This window comes from Phyllostomus hastatus, unplaced genomic scaffold (assembly GCF_019186645.2).
Source record: "Phyllostomus hastatus isolate PE091 unplaced genomic scaffold, TTU_PhHast_1.1 phas_scaffold_585, whole genome shotgun sequence".
NCBI classification, from domain to species: domain Eukaryota; kingdom Metazoa; phylum Chordata; class Mammalia; order Chiroptera; family Phyllostomidae; genus Phyllostomus; species Phyllostomus hastatus.
The window spans coordinates 14630145-14651166 of record NW_025334037.1 but is presented as its reverse complement, the minus strand read 5'-3'; the positions used below and the strand labels follow the sequence as shown (position 1 = coordinate 14651166).

General features: G+C 40.6%; 1 protein-coding gene across 4 annotated transcripts in view; it reads left to right on the top strand.

Annotated features, from left to right (window-relative positions):
* BDNF (brain derived neurotrophic factor) overlaps positions 1–21022 on the top strand; it is a 54197-nt gene that overhangs the window by 11740 nt on the left and 21435 nt on the right. Inside the window, exon 1 of one of the 4 annotated variants that reach the window (XM_045825436.1) lies at positions 7751–8055. The exons of 2 other annotated variants lie outside the window; for them this stretch is intronic. The gene's annotated coding sequence lies outside the window, so the exon portion shown is untranslated. Of the gene's footprint in view, positions 1–7750; positions 8056–8893; positions 9174–21022 lie in introns of those variants that run through there. One more of the 4 variants, XM_045825434.1, reaches the window with a different exon arrangement.

The following is a 21022-nucleotide window of genomic DNA, read 5'->3' as shown; positions in this document are numbered from 1 at the left end:
ACAAGCTTGGGTTAGTCAAGTGACTTACCAGGTCACATGACCAGAAAATGACAGAGTGTAAACTGTCTCTTGACTACTAGTGACTACTATAGGGGCCTTAAAACCATATCATACCACAATGAGTTTTTTTCTGTTTTCCAATAAAACATAATAATAGACAGTCTTTACATGATTTTTAGTATCTTTATTTTCAAAATAAAGTGTTTTATATTTAACTGAAATTCATTACTGAAATATAAGCATAATTAGCAAAATGTTAACAGCATGCTAATAAATACTAATTTCAAAATTATGGGGTATAACTAATTTTATTTTAAAGTTCCTCAACGCTCCATAGTTACTTTACAGTTATTGAGACACTAGCTAAAATGAATTGCAACCTCAAATTTTCATTAGTTTCTTTATTATTCCCTGTGTTTTGACTTACTTCATTTGGTTCTAGATTCTTACCTGAGATTTGACAATAGCTTTTTGTTTTTCAGTAACAAAATTCTTATAGCTTTCTCCCTCCTTTCCCTAGGAAAACAAAATAAAAAATTATTTATTTTCCTTAAAATGACCAAGAAATAAGGGGGCATACTAAAAGTAACTGTATTTATTAGAATCTCTAGTGTTAAACAATGTTAGGAAATGTTTACTAATTTAATCTATGTCATTTTCCATAAAATAATCTTTAAGTCTGTTTTGTTGTTCTTTATGTGGAATCTATACATAGAATTCCACTTGTGTGATTAATTTCTATTTTAAATGCTTTTCTGAAGTTGTGCTCTTCTGAATGTCACTTAACTGGAGGGTACTTTATAAATTCTTCCTAGGAATAGAGGGCAAAATCATATGCATAAATGACTACAAATGACCAAAAACACAATAATAAAAAGCAATATTAGAAAAAAAGTTAAATAGTCAAGCAAATAGTCAAGTATATATCAAAATTTTACATTTTTTAGTTAAATTGTTATCATGAGTTAACATGATTCCCTTTTATGGAATTCAACTTATTTTTACTTACTTTAATTAGGATTTGTGTGCAGATAAAATGGAAGGCAATGGAAATTTGGCTTGCAAAGTAGTTCTAAGATGATCAACATCCACAATCTGGTTGTAATGCCATAAGAATATGTTTATTATGTGAGAATGATAATTCAAATTAGCATTCACTATAGACATAAAGCAACAAGCCATGCAACTTGACTTCAGTCATTTATTCTGGGAACATTTTTCAAATTAAAAAGGTCAGAAATATAGGCTATTGTTGTTTTAAAGTCAGAATATATGATAGTATTGGCTCACTTTCCCCAAGGCTTCCAGGGAAATATGCCTATGAGATAAAAGATCCTCAATGCTACACTGCATTTTGGAGAAGCTTGAAATTGGTAATGAAGTTTGGGGGGTCTTCATTTTTCTAATTCAACATGAAGGTTGTCTTGAAGAAAGTCCTACTGTGGTCTGAATTTGTATCTGAGAAATATATTTAATTTGTATGATGGAACCAACATCTGACTTCCAAAACTTGATATCTAACCATCTGCCCTCTCATTTCCATACATTGTCCCCTCTCCCAGGTCATGATTACTATCCAATCAGAGAAAAATGAGTTTCCTTGAAAAAGAAATATATATATATATAATTTTTTTAAAGGCAGTTACGTGGTCTTGGAATTTAAATGCATGTGCTCCACCATTCATTTCCCATTTTACCCCATCTGTCTATCCTCAACTTTTATGAAACATTGTTTGTCTCATTCATCTGCATCAACATCACCCTTTCTTAGGTCCAGCTGGACTTCCCACTGGTTGGTGCCCTGCACTGGTAGACTAAGTTTTCAGAAGTGCCTACTTACAACAAATACTCGTAGTAGTCTCCTTTTGATCACAGAGTTCTTTGACAGTTTCTCAAAATGATATTATGAAGGGAAAGTAAGTGTTCTCTTCCTTCTTTTTAGAGTACTAATTTTGTTCCATGTCTGGCATAAGAAGGCCCATGTCTGGGCCTTCTTCTTGGGACTACCCAGTTGATTGTGCACTTGCCATTGAAGGCCCTAAACATGCCCTAAACAGACAGCCGTGAGTAGTGGGAATGCTATTTCTGCTGATCCCGTGCTTCAGCTAGGCTCTAGAATTAGAAGGCCCAAAATATTTGGTCACAATGGATTGCGAGGTCATAATAGGGCTATGCTTGACAAGTGAAATAATTAGGTAAACTTAATGCTAGGTATCATGTAGGTTAGCATAATTCTCTTTTATGGACTTCAACATAGTCTTACACTATTTTAATTAGGTTTTGTATGCAAAAACAATGAGAGGTAATTGTTGAATTTAGGAAAAAGTTCAAACTTCAATAGTAGTATGGTGTTTCATAGACCTTACCTTCTGAAATCAATTACATTAATGCTATCAAAATTACATCACATTACATTAAAATTCCATCAAAATAAGAACTATCCCAATTTAACAGCTAAAGGTCCACAGCTTGGGAAATTAAGTGGAGTACAGAAAAATCACTTATCCTTAAGAAATTTTATTGAGTGGAAAAGAATTATTAAGAGTATTAAAATTAAGTGTCCTAATCAAGATGTGTTTCTTTTGAAAGATGTTCCCTCTAAAAACTAAGAATAGAATATAAAACTTTGTAAAAGAGGCTCATCTTTTTATGAAGCAACTACTTCTGTCTCTGAGTTGCAAGAAGAGGATTTGTCAATCTGATTGAATCTTCCCCTTACTTTTTCCCAACAGCTGTGTTCAGATAATTCATGACTCCCATGTTTCCTGAGCCCTGGATAATTTCACACACATGTCTAGTTTGGGGCTCCACATTTTCAGAAGAATATGGAGATCTTGGAGGAGGTCCAGGGTAGACCAAGGGAAAGATTAATGGATTGGAAGTTGGAGTTTATGAAGAAAAGTTGTGAGATCTGATTTCTTGCTATGAGAACAGTCTGAGTGGTGACTTAATAATACAAAAAGTTTAGTAAGCAGCTGTTCTCCATCTTCACTAAGGTTGGATGAAATGGAGTAAGTTATAAATTACAAGGAGAAAAAAATGTGTTACAAGTGGGAATGTCCAAGCACCAGAATTGCTGGGTTCTTAGAAAGGTCCTCAGAAATAAGATGACTAGTCTACTTCCCTGGTCTGCAATGATAGGCCTATGATTAGTGAGGAAAATGAGATAGTCTCTTAAGACCTCTTCTGGACCTACTGTTTTATGTCTACCTAATCATATTCAAAAAAGCTATTTGTCTGAACTATGTCTCATTTCCTCTCTACTACTCCCTCCCCAGCCCTTTACCCTTTGTCTGCTTATGTAAAACACTGCTAACCAAGGATAACTAGAGCACTGATGAATGGTGCTTGGCCCACCCCAGATGCTAGGTGCCCAGGTGGGTATGAGAGCAAGTTTATTGTCCATCACTACTACACCCTGGCCACTAGGGGCATGCTGATGCTCATCTTTCTATACACCAAGTCCGTGGCAAAACAAAACGAAATGAAATTCCTACCTTTAACTAATTCACAAGTGGCTCAAATGGATTAAAAGACAGATGTTCTGTTCTAGAAGCTGAGCACCTGAAGGGAGGAAATGTATTTCATTCATGTGCCTGGATCACAGTCCATGAGCAGTGTCTGGTGGTAGGTACTCAGGCAGTTTTCATCATCTGGATGGATGTAACTATGAAGGTAATAAGCTGAAGGTAAACTGCCCCTGAAAAGGTCAAAACTTTCAGGTGTTTCCAAATGATTCTGTATGCTAGACAAATCTGAAAGCTGGTCCTTGCTGCCACACGTATGCTATGGAAGACTTTATTTCCACCATGTTTGTGCTATCTTGAGGACTTGGGCAAGAGAACCAGTGTTACATCAGCCCAGTCCTTCATCAAAAAGACCATTAAAGATAAGCACTATGTGGATTTAGAATCACATAAAAAAAATAGGCTGAATTCTTAGCATGAGTCTTTCATATGACTTTGGGAAATTCAGTGATTATTTTCTTCTAAGTTATCTTTTTCTGCAAACCTTTCTAAGTTTCTCCATGAAGAATACAAAATTTAATGACAGAAAATCTCTAACCCAAATCATAACACAGCTTCAATAGTTGGGTCTCAAAAATAAAGTAGTCTGTTCCTTACAACTGGCTTCAATGTCCTGAAACCCTCTGGTTTAAAAGTTTTAATTCTTTCCATGGCTTTTCTCCCAGGAAAGCCAATGAATACCGCAGTCAGCTGTCATGGCCAGCTCTAACTTTCATCCTAAGTCCGCAGTCACATCCCTCTTGACAATGCTTATAGAAACACCACAATGAGTAAACCAATGTATTCTTCACCATTAATTTTTAAATGTTCTCATGGAAAATCTGGTAACTCAGACGTTTACAAATTGATGACACTTGTGTGTTTGGGGGTTAGTCTCAGTTGTTTGGTAATGGTTTTTGTGCTGTTGTTCTTGATCCAACTAAATATTTCTCCCAGATGAGACCAGTTTTTTACCTTCTTGTTTGATTGTCCTAACCCTAGCCCTTTTAACATTGTCTTACTGAGGTTCCTTTCTTTTGTTTGCCACTAATGGCCATACCTGGTTACATAATTCCTGTAACAGGTGTTGACCAATTTGGACACATTTGAGGATAGCATTGAGCTATCCTTATGGCCAAAGGATATCAAAGTTCAATAAAAGCTCATGGAGAAGAGTACACCCCACATTATGGTGCCATCTAATGAACAGGGATCTTATTTCTCCCCTGAGATTTTTCTCAGGACAGGCCTTACTCAATAATTTGGAGGACTGTGGGTGACATGGCTCAGCACCGGATTGGGCCTTTGACATCATCCAGCCTGAATCTGAAAATACCTTTGCCACCCTGCTCAGCAGGAGAGTTTTCTCTTCACTTATTATTTCCCTTATGCTAATTACTTCAATTTTCAGTGTTTCTTGAGGTCAATTTATTTGATTCTAGACAACTTTTTTTTTTGCAAGAAGTCTGAAGGCAGGAGTAACTAGGAAGCATAAATAAACATAATTAAACATAGAAGCTTATAGTGATACTAGAATTGACCTTGGCCAATTAAAATTATTAATAGAAAAAAGTGTATCAGTGTCACATCTGAGCCTTCTGCCCCTGTTCCCACTTGAGTAATGAAGCTAAGTATATATTTCCTGGCAAGACTAGATGGGAATTCACGTTTCTTCCTGAACTTTGTGTTTCTAGAACACTGGGCTAGTGTAGTATTAGACCATAATAAAAAGTAAAAAAAGGTCAAAATTCAAAAGTAATTTCTTAAGGCCCACAAATGTGAAACAGGGAGCACTTTCTTTTCAGGCAGTGAAGATTTTTCTCAGTATCACTCTCAATCACAGTAAGAGTATAATTTTGTAAAATGTTGATCTTAAACCTCAAACACTGTATATGTTACCTGAATTCAATAAAATATTATTTAGAATTCCATTCAAGGCCCTGGTACAACTTTATTCATCTTGGTGTCATTGTTTTTTAATGTAAGATGTACTTCTAAGGCAAGAAGGCAAGTGTTTCAAGTCTGGTAACACTATAATTACAGATTAGAAAGTTTGGAAGTACTTGGAAGTGTCAAGATGTCTGATTCATCAGAAGGGTTTATCTAAATTGGCATTTGAACTTTTTTTATTTCTAAATATTCCTGCTAGTTCTGACTTCTCTGTCTTTTTCTCAGTAAAACTGCACCACATGCTGGAAAGTAAAGATACAAACATTTATTTGTATAATGTCAAGGGAGAGTAGAAATATGAAGATTGGCTGCAGACACAAGCAGAGTCTGGGAAATGAGAACACTTTTTTCTTCAGCAGAAATGCTGACGTGGCAATGTGAGTTTAACAGGTAGGAGATTTGCCATCATTTCTAACTGAGCAGCACTGAGAAGATTGCTAAGATTCTTGATGCTTACTTGCCAGATTTTTCAGGAAGGAAATAAATTACAACTGAGTTTGAAAACCTGAGGAAATAACTCATTTTCAAGCAAATTTGAAGTTGGAAAGTAAACATCGGTTTGAAGTTAGCATAAAGAGTAGAACTCTTCATGTACTTTATAAAGTAGTACAAATATTTTTTTTAATTTATAAAAGCAGCCTCTTAAATTGTTTTGCACTATTCAAAGAAATTATGTCTGCATTCAGCCTTCACCCATGGGAATCAATATAGAAATTCTCTGAGGTAGCCGAGCACAGAGTCTTGCCCTCTGTCCTTTATTGCTTCTGGCTGCCCAGCATACTTCACATTCATTCAATATTCTACAACAAATTCCACTATCTGTGCAGCAGGGTAGTTTGTATTGGTCATGTGCTCTGTCAAGTTGACTGAGGTACAAAGCCAAATGTGTGACACTCTAAGAATATGCATATATTTGTATAATTTGACTATTCAGTCCAACAATTTGCCAAGATGCTCTGAATGATCACACTTCCTGATAACACTTCCAAGGAAGAGATAGTTTCCTTTATTTTGGAGTGGAGGAGGCAAGGATGTTTCTAGCTGAAGTTCCTGAGTTCACTGAAATCTTGTCTCTGGCATTCAGTTGTGTGAACTTGGGCACATTATTTCATGGCACTGAGCCTCTGGTTCTTCATTTATAAAAGGAGAATAATATTTTCCATCGCTAGTCTTTAGAAGCTGTAAAACAGCTAATAAAAATAAACTCACTCTGTTAACCGTAGACCATTAGGTAAACTGAACTGAGTATATATTAACATTACATATTCAGCTCAACAGCACATTCTTGATAACCACAAGAGGGTCCAGGAAAGGAAACTGTTTATAAATCTTTCCCTTTCCCCAAATCAATTTTTGAGTGTTTAGGGAAATTCTTACAGCAATTATTAGGTCAAGCCTCTTTGAAATTACAGAAAAATGCACATACACACAAAACTGCCTGCCCAAATTTGGGGGAAATAGGAGATTCCTCTGATACCAAATTAAGCAGGCTGAAAGAGAGACTGTTTCTTAAAGTGTGACCTCAGATTTACTGCATCCAAAAATGTTTGAGGTCCTTTTTAAATGCTAATACCTGGACCCTGCCCCACCAGTACTAAATCACGTCTGGAAGAGAAATCTGCATTTTAACGGGTACCCAGGTGATTTTTTATGCTCAGAGCAGGTCCAAGGACTCCAAGTTAACTATTGCTGTATTGTTCCTTGTTCTGAAAAATTAAGGTCTCTCTCTTAGTGGCTAAGAATCGGTCGAACTAATGGGAAGAAAATTCTGTTTTGATGCAGGAACCAAGGAGACGGTTGACAGGGTTCGTCCAATGACAAATTGAAAATGGTCCTCAGGACCCTAGCCACTTCAGTTCTCTCCAAGGGTCTTGGCTACTGGCAAATATGAATCGGAAAGACTGTTTGCTCTTCTGTTGGGGGGTTTGGGTGCGGGGGGTGGGGGGGGAACGAGGGGAGAATCCACTGAGCCAAATGCTTCCCCCTACCCGTTAAAACTGAAGGCTTTTTATTTATCTTTGCTGCCAAGGTCCATTATTAAAAGGGTGGTTTATGTGTGTAAGTTTGCTAGGGAGGGAAGTGAAAACATCTGCAAAACCATGCAATGCCTGGAACGGAACTCTTCTAATAAAAGATGTATCATTTTAAATGCGCTGAATTTTGATTCTGGTAATTCGTGCACTAGAGTGTCTATTTCGAGGCAGCGGAGGTATCATATGACAGCGCACGTCAAGGCACCGTGGAGCCCTCTCGTGGACTCCCACCCACTTTCCCATTCACCGCTGAGAGGACTGCCGGCGCTGCCGCTCCCCCCGGCGAGCTAGCATGAAATTTCCCTGCCTCTGCCGTGATCAAATGGAGCTCCTGGTTCAGGGGGTGCGAGTATTACCTCCGCCATGCATTTTCCACTATCAATAATTTAACTTCTTTGCTGCAGAACAGAAGGAGTTCAGACCGGGCACCAAATACTCGCCCCTACCCCCCTTCTTTTTAACCAAAGGGAACGTGGGGGGAAAAAAATAGTCTGGGAGTTTTGGGACCGAAGTCTTCCCCCGAGCAGCTGCCTTGATGTTTACTTTGACAAGTAGTGACTGAAAAGGTGGGTTTTTCTTTCTTTCTTTCTCTTTCCGTTTTTCTCTGGTCGGCTAGAAAGCGTGTGGCTTTAGTGAGGTCTGTCATTGCCTCGGCTTTCCTGGCTGGAACAAGTAACTTGGTGTAACGTTATCTGGGGGTGTTCATTAATAAAGAATGCCGTTATTATCTTGATTGAATTCCTATTAGGCAAACTCCGGAGAGGTCAGTGCTCGAACTCTTGTTAAGCCGGCGTGCTTAAGGCCCCGGAGTAAACCAATAGCCCCCCAGCTCTGTGCGATTTCATTGTGTGCTCGCGTTGGCAAGCTCCGTGGTGCGGGAAGGTGTGTCTGTGGCCGGGGATACGCACGCCCTCTCACACTGAACTTGAGCGCTGGGATGGGGTGGTGGGAGTTTCAAGCGAGGGGAGCTAGACCCCAGGGGCGCAGCATTTGCACTCGCTCCCTCCCGCCCCAGCGCGCACAGCCGGGGTTTCCGCTGAGGGCGCGGGACGCGGGGTTCCCCCGGGTGGGGGTTAGGGCTCCCCCAGAAGCGGTGGGCACAGCGCGTGCGTCCGGCGGAGGTGCCCCAGGCGGGCGCCGGGTTTGCCGGGCTACGTCGCGTGGCTCGAGGGGACAGGGAGCGCGGGACGCGGGGCCTGGGAAGCCCAGGGAGTCCCGGGGACTGAGCCGCGACGAGGAAAAGGCGCGGCGTTCCCTTTAAGCAGCCGCCCCGCACGGGTATCGGTGGCGCGGGGGAGCCAGAAGAGGGGGGGCGGGGGGCGGCGCCGTTTGACCAATCGAAGCTCAACCGAAGGTCTAAATAATGTCTGACCCGAGCTCCAAGCGCAGGCTGGAGCTCCGGGTCGCCGTCGCCGCCGCACCCGGGCGGACCCGCCCGCTCGCTGTCCCGCGCACCCCGTAGCGCCGCGGGCTCCCGGGCGGGGCCGAGGAGCAGGCTCGGCGCGCCCCCCACCTCCTCTCCGTGAAGCTTTGATGAGACACTTGAACTGCAGCTGCCACCCCTGCTTTGGGGCAGGCGGCGTGGGGCTCCGCGACGGGGACTGGGTCTGGGCGCAGGGGCCAGGAGCCGGACAACGATGTGACTCAGCCGCTGGCGACCCGTGAGCTTTGTGTGGACCCCGAGGTAGGCGACCACCAGGCACTGGGCTTGGCGCAGGAGCCACCGGTCTGCTGGGGAAAGTTGGCTAGGGGGCCCCCGAAGTTATGGGAAGAGACCAGAACTCCTTTCGTCCCCTCCAGAGAAGGAGGGATGTGGAGTGGTTCCTGCGCAGCTTTCTCCTCCCGTCACAGCAACCTGAGTCGCAGCCAGGTTCCCCCGAGGGAGCGGGACCCCGAGAAGCCCTGAGGTGGGGGAGAGAAAGCCTGCGGGAGACCTGGAGCTGCGCGGTGGGAGCGAAGACAGCGTCCCGGGGATCCCCCGAAACCCTCCGCCAGCAGAGGACAGGTCCTGAGAGAGATGTAGGGCGCCAACTGTCGGGGGCCCTGCCTGAGGTGACCGTGTCAATGCTGGGATGTGATCTCGCCCATGGGCTGGGCGGCCCCCGTCCAAATTTCAGGGGGCCCCTCGCTCCCTCACACCGCATCCCCATCCCGGGAAATTCATCCCCCTGGCACATGGTCACCTGCTCCACAGGACTGGAGACCAAAGAGGACTGATACAGGTCCGATGCCAATGTATCTTGGAAAACTTGAGAAACCCTCGCAGCTCGAACCTTAAGGGGCGGCGGAACTCCGGGACTGGCTGTGCACGCACCTGTCCCACCCCGCACCCCTCCCTTGGGGCACACCTTCCAGGGAGGTAGAAGTTTTGACTTTGGGAGGCTGGGTGGGTGGAATGTGTGTGGGGGGTGTCCTGACTCGGGTGGGTCTCTGGGGATGCAGAGCTGGGGAGAAGGAAATGGGTGCGTGACCTGTACCTGGAAAGAAATAGCCGAGGGTTGGGGGCTTTATGCCCCATGGGCAGGAAAGCGGAATTGCAGACCGGGGGCGGGGGGATCCCCAGGGGAGAAAAGCCTCGCGGCCGTTGGGATAAACTAGAGTTGCATTCGGAAGATGCTGTGTTTGTGTGCGGTGGTGGAGCAGGGTGGAGGGACCCGGGTGGGGGCGCGAGGAGGTGGAGGGGGCAGGGAGTTCGGTGCTAGGGAAGGTAGAGGGTGCCCTCTGCCGGCCAAGCTGCCCTGAGCAGCGGCTGGGGGCGGGAGCCTGGGGGTGGGGAAGTGTTAAGGGATGGCTTTGCTAGATCCCTTTGGGAGCTGGTAGGAGGGACTTGTTGAATGATGCTTTCTGACTCCAGATGAATTTTGATTCCGTGGCGCCTCCTTGGCTCCAAAGCAAAAAGTTTTCCGCGCTGCTGGAGCTTTGACAGGCTACGGTTGGTGGTGTGTTAGGGCCCCCTGGGTCTTATTTTAGGGTTCTCAGGTGTCTTACACTTACACCTCAACGTCAGCAGTACCCAGTGAACATTTTCTGACAAGAACGCAGGAATGTTCTTGGCTAGAAGCAAAGAAAAGCATATTTCTGAGTGTTTATTCATTCTCCTAGTACAGTTATCTTTTAAAGCAAAGCAGGATGTTATAAGAAACGTTGATTTTTAACTGCATATAAAATGTGTTATGCTATTAAATGAATCTTTAAACTGGCCCAACGTCCTAAAAAATAACTCCTCTGTTTTTATTCAAAAATCTATTTTTATATGAATTTGTTGTATGGTCAAAAGCCATTTTGGTTATATTTATATATACATATATTTTTTTATATTTTTATTTATTGAGGTATACTTGCAGATTTAATTCACGTGAACTTGGGCGCCTGCAATATTCACCTCCTGCAACATCATCACTTTTACATTGGAGGTTTCTGGGATTATGGTGTGCAGTGCTTCGAGTTATTAAACATAATAGATCACATTGCACCTAAAAATTACACTACAAAGTTTTGGCCCTGGGAATGGCACCCCTTTAAAATAATCACCAACTCCTCTTCCCTGATGTTGCAAATACCTTGCTTGATTTTTCTTCTGTAAGTTAACCTCTGGACTGGCAGTAGAGGTAAGAGAAAGGAAAGAGACACTTGTTGAAATGTAACCATAAACTTTACTGGAATTTTAAACATGTTAGTCACCATCACTGGAATTCCAGGGCCATAAAGTCATTGTGTTTCTCTTCTACTTTATTTTGCAAAATGTGATAAATGTTGGTAAATATAGACTGATTATAAGTTTTATGACAAGAAAAGTGTTATGTATATATAGCTATTTTAAGTTATTACAAAGCATTTCCTATTTATAAATGATATAAGCAGAAAGAAATGGTTTCCAGATAAACATGACTTACGTACATGTTTGGAAACATTAGAACATTGCAGACACACTTAGACATCACCTTTTTTTAAAGCAAAATAACAGTAATTTTTTACATACCTGTGGAGCTTTTCATAGCCCATTCAGAGCTGAATTAGTGTCTGGAAACCTTGTTTATTTTAAAGTGATATTTAAGGTCATTTGAGATATATAGTAGGTCAATATTAAAGTATGGAGAAAATGAAGCATTTTAGGAAATCTGTTTTAGGATGTTATTTCAGTAAGTATAACTTATACTTGCAAACAAAATGAACCAAGAAAGTGATTATTTGCCTAAAATGCAACGATCACTTCAAATGATTCATGTACACCATGTGAGTTAATTGCCTAAATCTCATAATGGCCCAAGAGGGATGGGGAGGTGCTGGAATATTGCTGGTTAACTCACTATAATGGGGGGAGGATCCTGTAAATAATGCAATTTTCTAAAATCCTTGCTCAAAGTCTCTGGGTTTTCAGTTTAATGGGGCACCATTACAATGTAAATCATTCCCTCCTTCCTGGAAGATTTGAGTCCCAGCTTTTCAATAGTCGAAATGTAGATGATTGATAATCTCATTTCTTTCTAACATAAATAGCTCTGGTTTGTAGCTCAGCTCACATAACAAGCTGAGCATACCCACCTGATAATATAGCAAAGAGCTTGTTCACATTTTTTTTACATTTGTCTTTAAAACCTTCTGTAACTCTCTCTCTCTCTCTCTCTCTCTCTCTCTCTCTCTCTCTCTCTCTCACACACACACACACACACACACACACACCTATTTACAGGTAGTGAACTTGTAGAACATAACAGCCAGCAGCTTTGAGTGTCAATCACAGACTTGATCAATTAAGCTAAGCTTCAAAAATTATCCAAGATGTACACAATGCAAGAGTGATATACAAGTAGTTCATTAACATTTTAAAATTTAGGAAGTTTGTCCCAGAGTAGAGAAAAGAACAATTTTAGACTTCCTCAGTGAAAACAACAAATAGAGTGTGTGATAGCAAACCTCTGGGTATTATTTTTAAATGAAAGGCACTCTCATTTCAGATGTCCACAATACTGAGATACTGAGTTTACTGTGATAGTTAAAGCGTTTCAAGCTGCACCTCCCCGTGTGGAAGATTTCAGCTTGCGTGAGGGGGCTAGCCTAGCCCATGCAAGTGAATATATCCCTTTAATAGGGTAATTGCTGACTTGTCTCAACTAGTTTTCAAACGATTGTTAGCACTCAGTTTCCACTAATTGCAAAATTGCTGCTTAATTGAAGGACTCTCAGCCATCTAGTGCAGTCATTCAGCCACTGGCAGGCTCTGTGATCTCAAGCTGTGAACTGCATTTTAAATAGGAATGGAGGAGAGAAGCGCGGGGAATTCTAGGTTTCAATGCTAGCTGTTGTTCAGTGGAGGAAGAAATCACTGGAACAAAAATCACATTAGGTTGAGTTGTGATAAATTCTCTTTATTAGGATGGATAGCATGCCCTGATGGGCTTCAAAAGTGAATGAGCAAACCTACCCGTTACCCTCTGCATCCATTTATTCTGTCTGGAATGGAGTGATGTTAAGTAATAAATGATGTCAGCAAATGAAATCCGTATGTCATTCGTATGTGGGGTTTAATCCTCAAAACAGAAGAAGGCTTTAGTATTTTTAAACTTAGACATTATGTGTCCTCAAATTTCCCTAAAATTCCACTTAAGATATAGAATTGTTTAATCCTAAGTAATTTTGTACTTAAATGCATCTCTGGCTTTCCAGGATGCTTATACTAAAATCTTAGGGGAACCATGGATCCAATGATTAAATATATGGAACCGCTGTTGATCCAGACATGAAACATGGATTTCACTAATACATTAATTTGGAAAAAACTTTTTGGAGTGAGGAAGTGGTTAATGGGTGTGTTTACTAAGTGGAACAGGAAGGTATTCTCAGTTCTGTAGGAAAACTTGAGTGGTCAGATAAGAGGTATGGAAGCTTTTATTTACATGTAAATTGGTGAAAGAGGTGAAGGGATTGAAAAGTACAGATTGCTAGTTACAAAATAATCCCTGGGATACAAAGTTCAGCCTAGGAAATATACTCAATAATGTTGTAATAACTATGTGTGATGCCAGGTAGGTACTAGAAATATCAGGGGGAAACACTTTGTATAGTTTATGATTGACTAACCACTATGCTGCATACCTGAAACTACTACAAAATAATACTGAATGTCAGCTGTAATTGAAAAAAAATTTTAAAAATAAATGCAGGTACTCAAGCTCAAGTACAAACTCTGGGACACTTACACTCTTGGTGAAACAAATATGAACGAATATCCTGGAGGCTAAGAAGTGGTTCATTGCCCTGATGTCTCTTTTATACACTGCCTAGCACCTTGAGGATGGGTTCCACTAGATGAATTGGGGGGGGACAGGAGAGTGACTGGGGAAAGCAAAGTAAATTTCAAGCTTCAGTGAGAGCCATAATAAAGTCAAAGTTTATTTTTAAAGAGCCCAGAGTAATGAATGTTATACAGTTTTCCCCAAAGGTTCACTTGAAAGAACTTTCATTGGTTGTCATGGTAGTAACATCTTGATTTTGAAAGCTCACAGAACCTAGTAGCTCTTAAATGTGCTTTCATCTTGTTTCCTTTCGTCTCACTGAAGCTTTACGACAACCTTCTGTGTTTCCGACACGCTTCTACTTTTCTGGAGGGAGGAGGACTGGCTGAAGAAGATTCCTTAATTCTGAGACAGGATAACGAGGAAATGTAAAATTATATTTTAAAGAAATCACTTAACTACCAATTAGCTTATTAAAATAAAACTAGAAGGCAACCTGTCATTAAATTATAACAATTATGTGTAGAATTAACATATGCATAATGGAAAGACAAAGAAAATAAACAGGCATTTTTAAGTAATTTAAGCAACTCATCGAAAGTTGAAGTAATAGTGCCACCTAGAGAACAAAATCACCAGCTTTTACAGTCAAATGGCTTATTTGCCATGTGAGCTAATTGTCGGAGGCTACAGTCACTAGATCATGTGTAAGTTTATTGAGAAAGATAAGTGGGGGAGAGGGAGACAGAGACAGGGGAGGGTGGGAGGGAGTGGGTTGGGGGTTAGTACAAATTTGGTATTGTAGATGAGATTTTTAAAACAGGTAGACTCACAAGTTCATACATACACTAAGGCCTTTTAGCATTTAATATACTAGCCTGCCAGGAATAAGGGCTGTCTCCTTTTTAACACTCACTACTTTCAAGGGTAGGTACTGCACCACTGAGTGCAAAGGCTCTGACTGTATTCACTCACCACAGGCAATTCATTGCACTTTCCGAGATGCAGTGACACCAGATAAATTGAGTAGAGAGACCTTAAGAATTTTTTTGATCTGTAATCTAGTTTTAACTTTAATGATTTGAGAAGATTTAAACATAAAATAAAGGGACATATGTGTAGCAAGACTTTAAACACCAAGAAAAGTAAGGAGGAAAAAGTACAAGGAAAACGAAACTGTAAGAATTATCTCAACCTTAGAAGAGTTGAAGATATACATCTAGGCCAGCACCAAAAAAAAAAAGTAGCAATGGAACCAGGAACCAATAATTATAAATTAGCTTAAAATTCTTTGATTACAAAATCTGTATTTCATTCATTTTTGCACGTTCCCATAATAGCATCTAAAACAGTGCTGGTAGCAGAGGAGGCACTTTGGCAAATATTGTTGGATGAACAAGTAGGCTGACCAATAGTTGCTTCAGATTCTGACTTAGCAATATAGACAACAAAGAAATGTTATAATTGTAGAAAAATATTTGTTTGTTTTCTCTGTGCAAAGGCAGAAATTGGAGAAATTTTCATGTAATAATACCTTCTTTTTTCCAGTACCAATGATAAATGTCCCTTAGTTGGCTTAGTTGTAAAATTTCTTATGCACAATTTGGTTCACTCATAAATGTATTTGGAACATATGAAATGTTAAAGTTGATTTAGACTGTAGCAACTATAAACTTAACTGGTAGATTTTTGCTTAAAAGTTTTCAAATTTTGGGATGCCAGGTGTGATGCCAGTTCTGCTCTTCCAAAAAGTGGAAAACAGTATGTGTTAATTTTGTGCCAATTTCTGGTAAGCACAGAAATCAAAGAAAGTCATCATATTTTTCTGTCATTTGTGGAAGTGATACGCTTTATTATTCAGGGGGAAAAATTTCTGAAAGGGAGAGGGAGGCTAAGAAGGGTTTGGGGGAGAGAAAGAAGGAAACTCATTGAATGAAATTTTTGCCACATGGGATTGAATCTAAATCAGTCTTGGTTTTGGAGCTGCTACCATCAGCATTTGCTGCATTTTTTGATGCTTTCTTTCTGCCTTCATGTGCTTTTGAAAACTGAAACTGTGCCCAAACTAAAACAAGTTTCTCTCTTTTCACATGCTCATTTATTTCTTGAATTATGGGGAGTGTTTTTAAACACAGATAACTTTCTTTTATATCATGCAGAACCTGGAGGTTGAGAAATTTGCCTCACGCTGCTGAAAGAGATGCTTGGCAGACTACCAGGCCACATTCCTAGGCCAGACTGTCCAAGGTGTTCTCGCTTATTCAACATTTGGGGAAGGACATCCAGCATTAGCGTGTTGGCTGATAACATATCTGAAGGCACAGATGAAATGCTTATCATATTGCAACATACAGCCAACAGACATTCTGTGGAATGATAGAATCTGGATCATTTACATTCACTGAAATGTAAAATAATGTGATTAGGTTAAAAATCAATTGTATAAATAGTATAGAAGAGAGAGGTGAGACAAGGTTTTGGGGGGTGGCTTAATAGATTGTAGAATGGAAACCTGGATGACTTAAATAATTGTGGGTTCAGTGTGAGCCATTGTTGTGACCAGGGCCAGTGAATGTGGCTACTGATCTGTACTGATAGAAGCATGATACTGAAATGGGGAAGCTAATAAATCTCCTTCACTTTTGAAGTAGACTGTTAAAGAGTATTATCCTCAGTACAATGGTCTGAAATAAGTTGCTTTAGATACATCATGGACAAACTGGTCTATGTTAAGACCATTGTGACCAGGGTGCATAGGGGATTTGAAACCACTGCATGTGAGGAATGGCTGAAGAAACTGGGAACTTGGGATAGGTGGCCTGGGGCGAGAAGACCTTGGCTGGAGTGGCAGATGGTTTTGTTTCCCCTTAGAGACTCTGATCACGTGATGCTAACTACCTGGAATTCTGGGTGAAGGACTCTGGAGCTATCCAGGCTCACTGAAAAAAAATTCTAACTGATTGTTAATGCCCACATGGTTGGGGGGACTAGCGGGACAGCATGGGTGACAGGTTTCTGACATCCTTGTTTCAAGGACAGCTGTCACAAACGTGAAGAACTGGCCTGTGGAGGAGGGAGTAGGTTTGTTTTTGCTGTCCCTGAGAGCAGATCTAGGACAAGTGATATCAATTTAGGTACTGTGTGTAGTATCTAAAGATTTAATTATTTATTTTTAGAGTGAGGGGAAGGGAGGAAGAAAGAGAGGAAGAGAATCATCCATCAGGTGCCTCCAGCAGGCGCCCCAACAAGGACTAAACCTGAAACCCAGGCAAGTTCCTTGACCAGGAATCAAACTGGTGACCTTTAGCTTTGCGAGATGACACCCAACCAAATGAGCCTCACTGGTCAGGGCAGTGTGTGCAGCATCTAGAACTTTTAGTTCTGTTTAATTAAGCAAATATTGAATGCTTACTGCATGCAAAGCATTTTATTAAGGGGATTTATAATCCAACAAAGGAAAAAAGAGGCTTCTTTGGCATAAGGTCAGTGTCCTATTATAGATGTTTAAACAGAGACTGAAACCCTTTTAGAAAGGACTATATATTAAAGTGGGAAGTAGGAGTGAGGTATACTTTGCAGTACCTTTGTACACCTAAGTTTTTCAAGTAAATTGATATCCTAAGTATCTCTTACTTTTTAGTTCACATGTGATCCCAATGGTGACAATTACATATTTCTGTCTTTGAATCCTCTACCTAAAATATTTGCAGTGTCACGAATCGAGTCTCAGAAATACTTCCCATTTCTTTGTAAGGTACAAAGTAACCTTTGTAAGGTTACTTTTTCTGTACTTACATATGGATTCTCAAAAGTAGTTATTTTTATTTTGAATCAGACAGAAGGGAGTGTTTAAAAAAAAAGAGTCCTAAGTAGATTCAGATGCCCAAATTGCTCAAGAAATTAACTTTTGATTTAAGATATTTTTAGGGAGTTCAGCAGCTGAACTTAAAAAAAAAACTTTTCAAAATTTACCTTCCCCTCTGGGAACCATAAAACTTCAGATATTACAGTTTTCCAAAGAGCCTCTTTTTTAAAATATAAACTGTCAAAGAAATTGGCTCCTCCCCCATCCAGTTTCAACATGGATAGAGTTACTTTTTTATAATTTATTATAACTTATTTTGCTCTTCTGTAAGAACAGTTGGAGATTAACCAACGTGAAGGTACCATTAAAATGCACATTTAATGTGGGAGGAGCTCCAGCCCACAGAATCCTTCCATACGCCAAGGATGAGAACTAAGTCGTCCTGGACACAATCTTGCTGTTCCAGCAGGAAAGGGCATGGCAATTCCCTCTAGTGAAGAATGCCCTGAGCCCTTCTCCCAAATGGCTTTTATTGGGAATGGTATGTGTAGGTGTATACATCATACATGCATAGCTCATCAATCAATGTGAAAAAGGCTATAGTCATACAAAAACAGGTATTATCTATAGATAACAATTGAAGGAACACAGATTTGTCACAGGTCAGGGTCTGTTAGTCATGCTGATGCCAGAGGGTCTTTAAGACGTGTTTCATGAAATAAGGAGTTTACTCCTTATGCCTTGAACTTAAACATCCGGTTTGTATCACCAGGGCTGTACAAAACAAAGCAGAGCAATCTTCAAAAAATACAATGTTCATTTCAGGCCTGGTTCCCACAGGAACCCTCAGTGTTAGAGTCGGATCATGTCTTCCACCTGCATTATCTGGTTTTCCAGGGAGACTTACTAGCTCCTTTCAGGACTTGCTCTCATGGGGCTACAGTCTTAGAAACTACATAGAGTGGTCCCCAACATCTCCCGCTTTTTTGTTTGTTATGGTGGCATAACCAAAACCTCTGGTGCCCCTGTAATCAACAGGGTTATACTAGGCAGAACAGGCTTCAAAGGACAAAATGTATATTCTTTCTCAGGCCAGATTTGCTCCCAGGAGCTGTTCATTCCAGTACAAGGCCACAGCTGCCTCTGGCATTGTTTTCAGGCTGAGTCAGGTCAGGGGAGCAAAGCAGCCAAGAGATTAGGAGACTTTTTACAGATAGAATGAAGACTCAGGCTATGACAAAGCTGAAGGATGAGGGTCTTTCTGCCCCTTCCCTGTAGACCCCTAACTCCTTTCCCAATGGTCCCTTCTCAACTGTGCTTGTCTTAGGTTGCCACTCCCTTGAGGAGTCTTACCTGTCATTGGCTAACCAGTCATCCCCCTGGGCCAGTCAGGATGAAGTGAGGAAGACAGGGGCTGCAATCCTGCCAGGAGGATATGTTCTGTCTCCTTAGTGGCTCATGACCCCAAGACCTTTTCACTCAGCCCTAGCCATGAGACTCTTTTGTCTGTTAATGAGGCTACAGTCCCTGAAGGCAGGCAGACGGGCTCCCAACAATTTAGACAATAGGATGCATAGCCCATGCCAGGTACCCACAAATATTTCTCCCTTATGCTGCTTTCAAGTATTCGTATTGTCTGTCAGCAAAGCAAACAACTTACTACTTACATTCCCTTGATAAATCGCATAGTTTATATTGCTGCATATATGTTTCCTCTTGTTTCAGAGCTTTTCTTTCAAAAGAAGTAAAGGTGTTACACACAGGAAATGATTCTTTTATTCATAAATTCACCAAGCATTAATTGAGTGCCCAGTGGGTACCAGGCATGGGCTGGTACTAGGCTAGCTGGTTTCTCCTCCTATATGAAATCATCTTTCTTCAGCCGCCACTTGATAAGGAACTCCACTGATTCTCCCACATAAAGCTTTCCATTACCTCTTCACAGACTCATTTCAAAGGAGGCCTGGTCTAGAAAAAAAAAATCTGTTGAACAAATTTCTCTGGGTTATTTCTGAACTTTCAGCCCATACTATGGACTGTAACATTTTGGAAGAATTCATTTCTCTTTGAAGAGAGTGATCTTTTGTTATCTCCCTAATTTTCAGATATCATTTTGTGTCCAAATTAAGACAATAAAAATGCTTATTAGACATTGTCTTAAACATCTTGTTTCTCAGGCTATTTCATGAGGAACTCTTGTAATTATGCTGACAGAAGCCATAGTAGAAAGAGACCTTCTGAACCACTGGTTTTCTGGTGGATGTTTTTCCCCTTAAATACAAGGAAATGTTTGAGTCTCTTAGTATTCAGGAATCTGTCTTTCATTTGACAGTGTTTATAAATCCTGTGTGTTTTCCCCGTAAAGGAACAAATCGTGAGACTACTTTTAGTTACTAGAAGCTGGTTGTATGATTATGCTAAGGAAAAGAAGACAAAAGTCAGTTTGGTGAATACCATCTTGCCTTTACTCATTAGTCAAAACGTGTTTAAATGTTGCAATGGTATTTTTTTAGAGTTTACTAAAAACCACTTTTCAATCCTTGGATCTCCTTTCACTGTGAACTCAAGAGGTGCTTTCGTTCAAATGTGTGGTGTAAGTAAGAATCCGTGTGTGGCGCTCATGGATCATGTAAATATGTCAGTCCAACGAGAGCACAGTTTGGCATCATCAACTCAGAAATGTTTAACCTCTTGATATACAACACATAACAAGGAAGCAAATTTTCACATAGTTCTTTGTGAGCCTCAAGAAAATTTAAAAAAATAAATCACAGGTCACAGGAACTTGAAATAGGTCCCATTTTCCTTCAAATACCAAACATACAGTCATATTCCTAGCCTTCTCTTTCACTCCTGAGCAGGGCAGTGAGGATAAGCGGTAAATAAATAGTGCCAGAGACCCCTACATTCTTCATTCTTTGAGACGAAATCAGAGAGATAGACACAACCTTCAAATTAGTAGTATAAACATTAGTAAGTAAATTATGGAATGGTTTTTACCCCTAACAAATAAGCAGTGAACTTCTAGTTGAACTACAGGTAGGAGCATCAGGTCCTGCCCCCTTGACCCAATTTTGACCTTTGCAAGAGGCCCCTTGACATTCTCCAAAACCCAGTTGGGAAACTATTGTGCTAGACCAAAAATCAACAAGTAGAAGTCTGAAAGTCCTAAATCTTCCTTCCTTTCCCATGAAAATGACAGTCCTCCTGTTCACACCTGTGGACATTTTCTGGTATTGAGAGTTTGGTTCATCTGCTTGGTCAAAGTATCCACAAATGGTAACCTGATAAAGTAGATAATTCTATGTGAAATGTTTCCCATTGTGTAATTTTTAGAAATGCTTATAGATGTATAATGGTTGAGAAGCAATGCAGGATGACCTTATCTTACAGATTTTATTTATCATTATAATTTATCACTATTGATAAACTTCATTTTAAAATGCTTTTCCTAAAATACCAGTATATTTGGGGGGGTTTTCACATCCCTGGCAA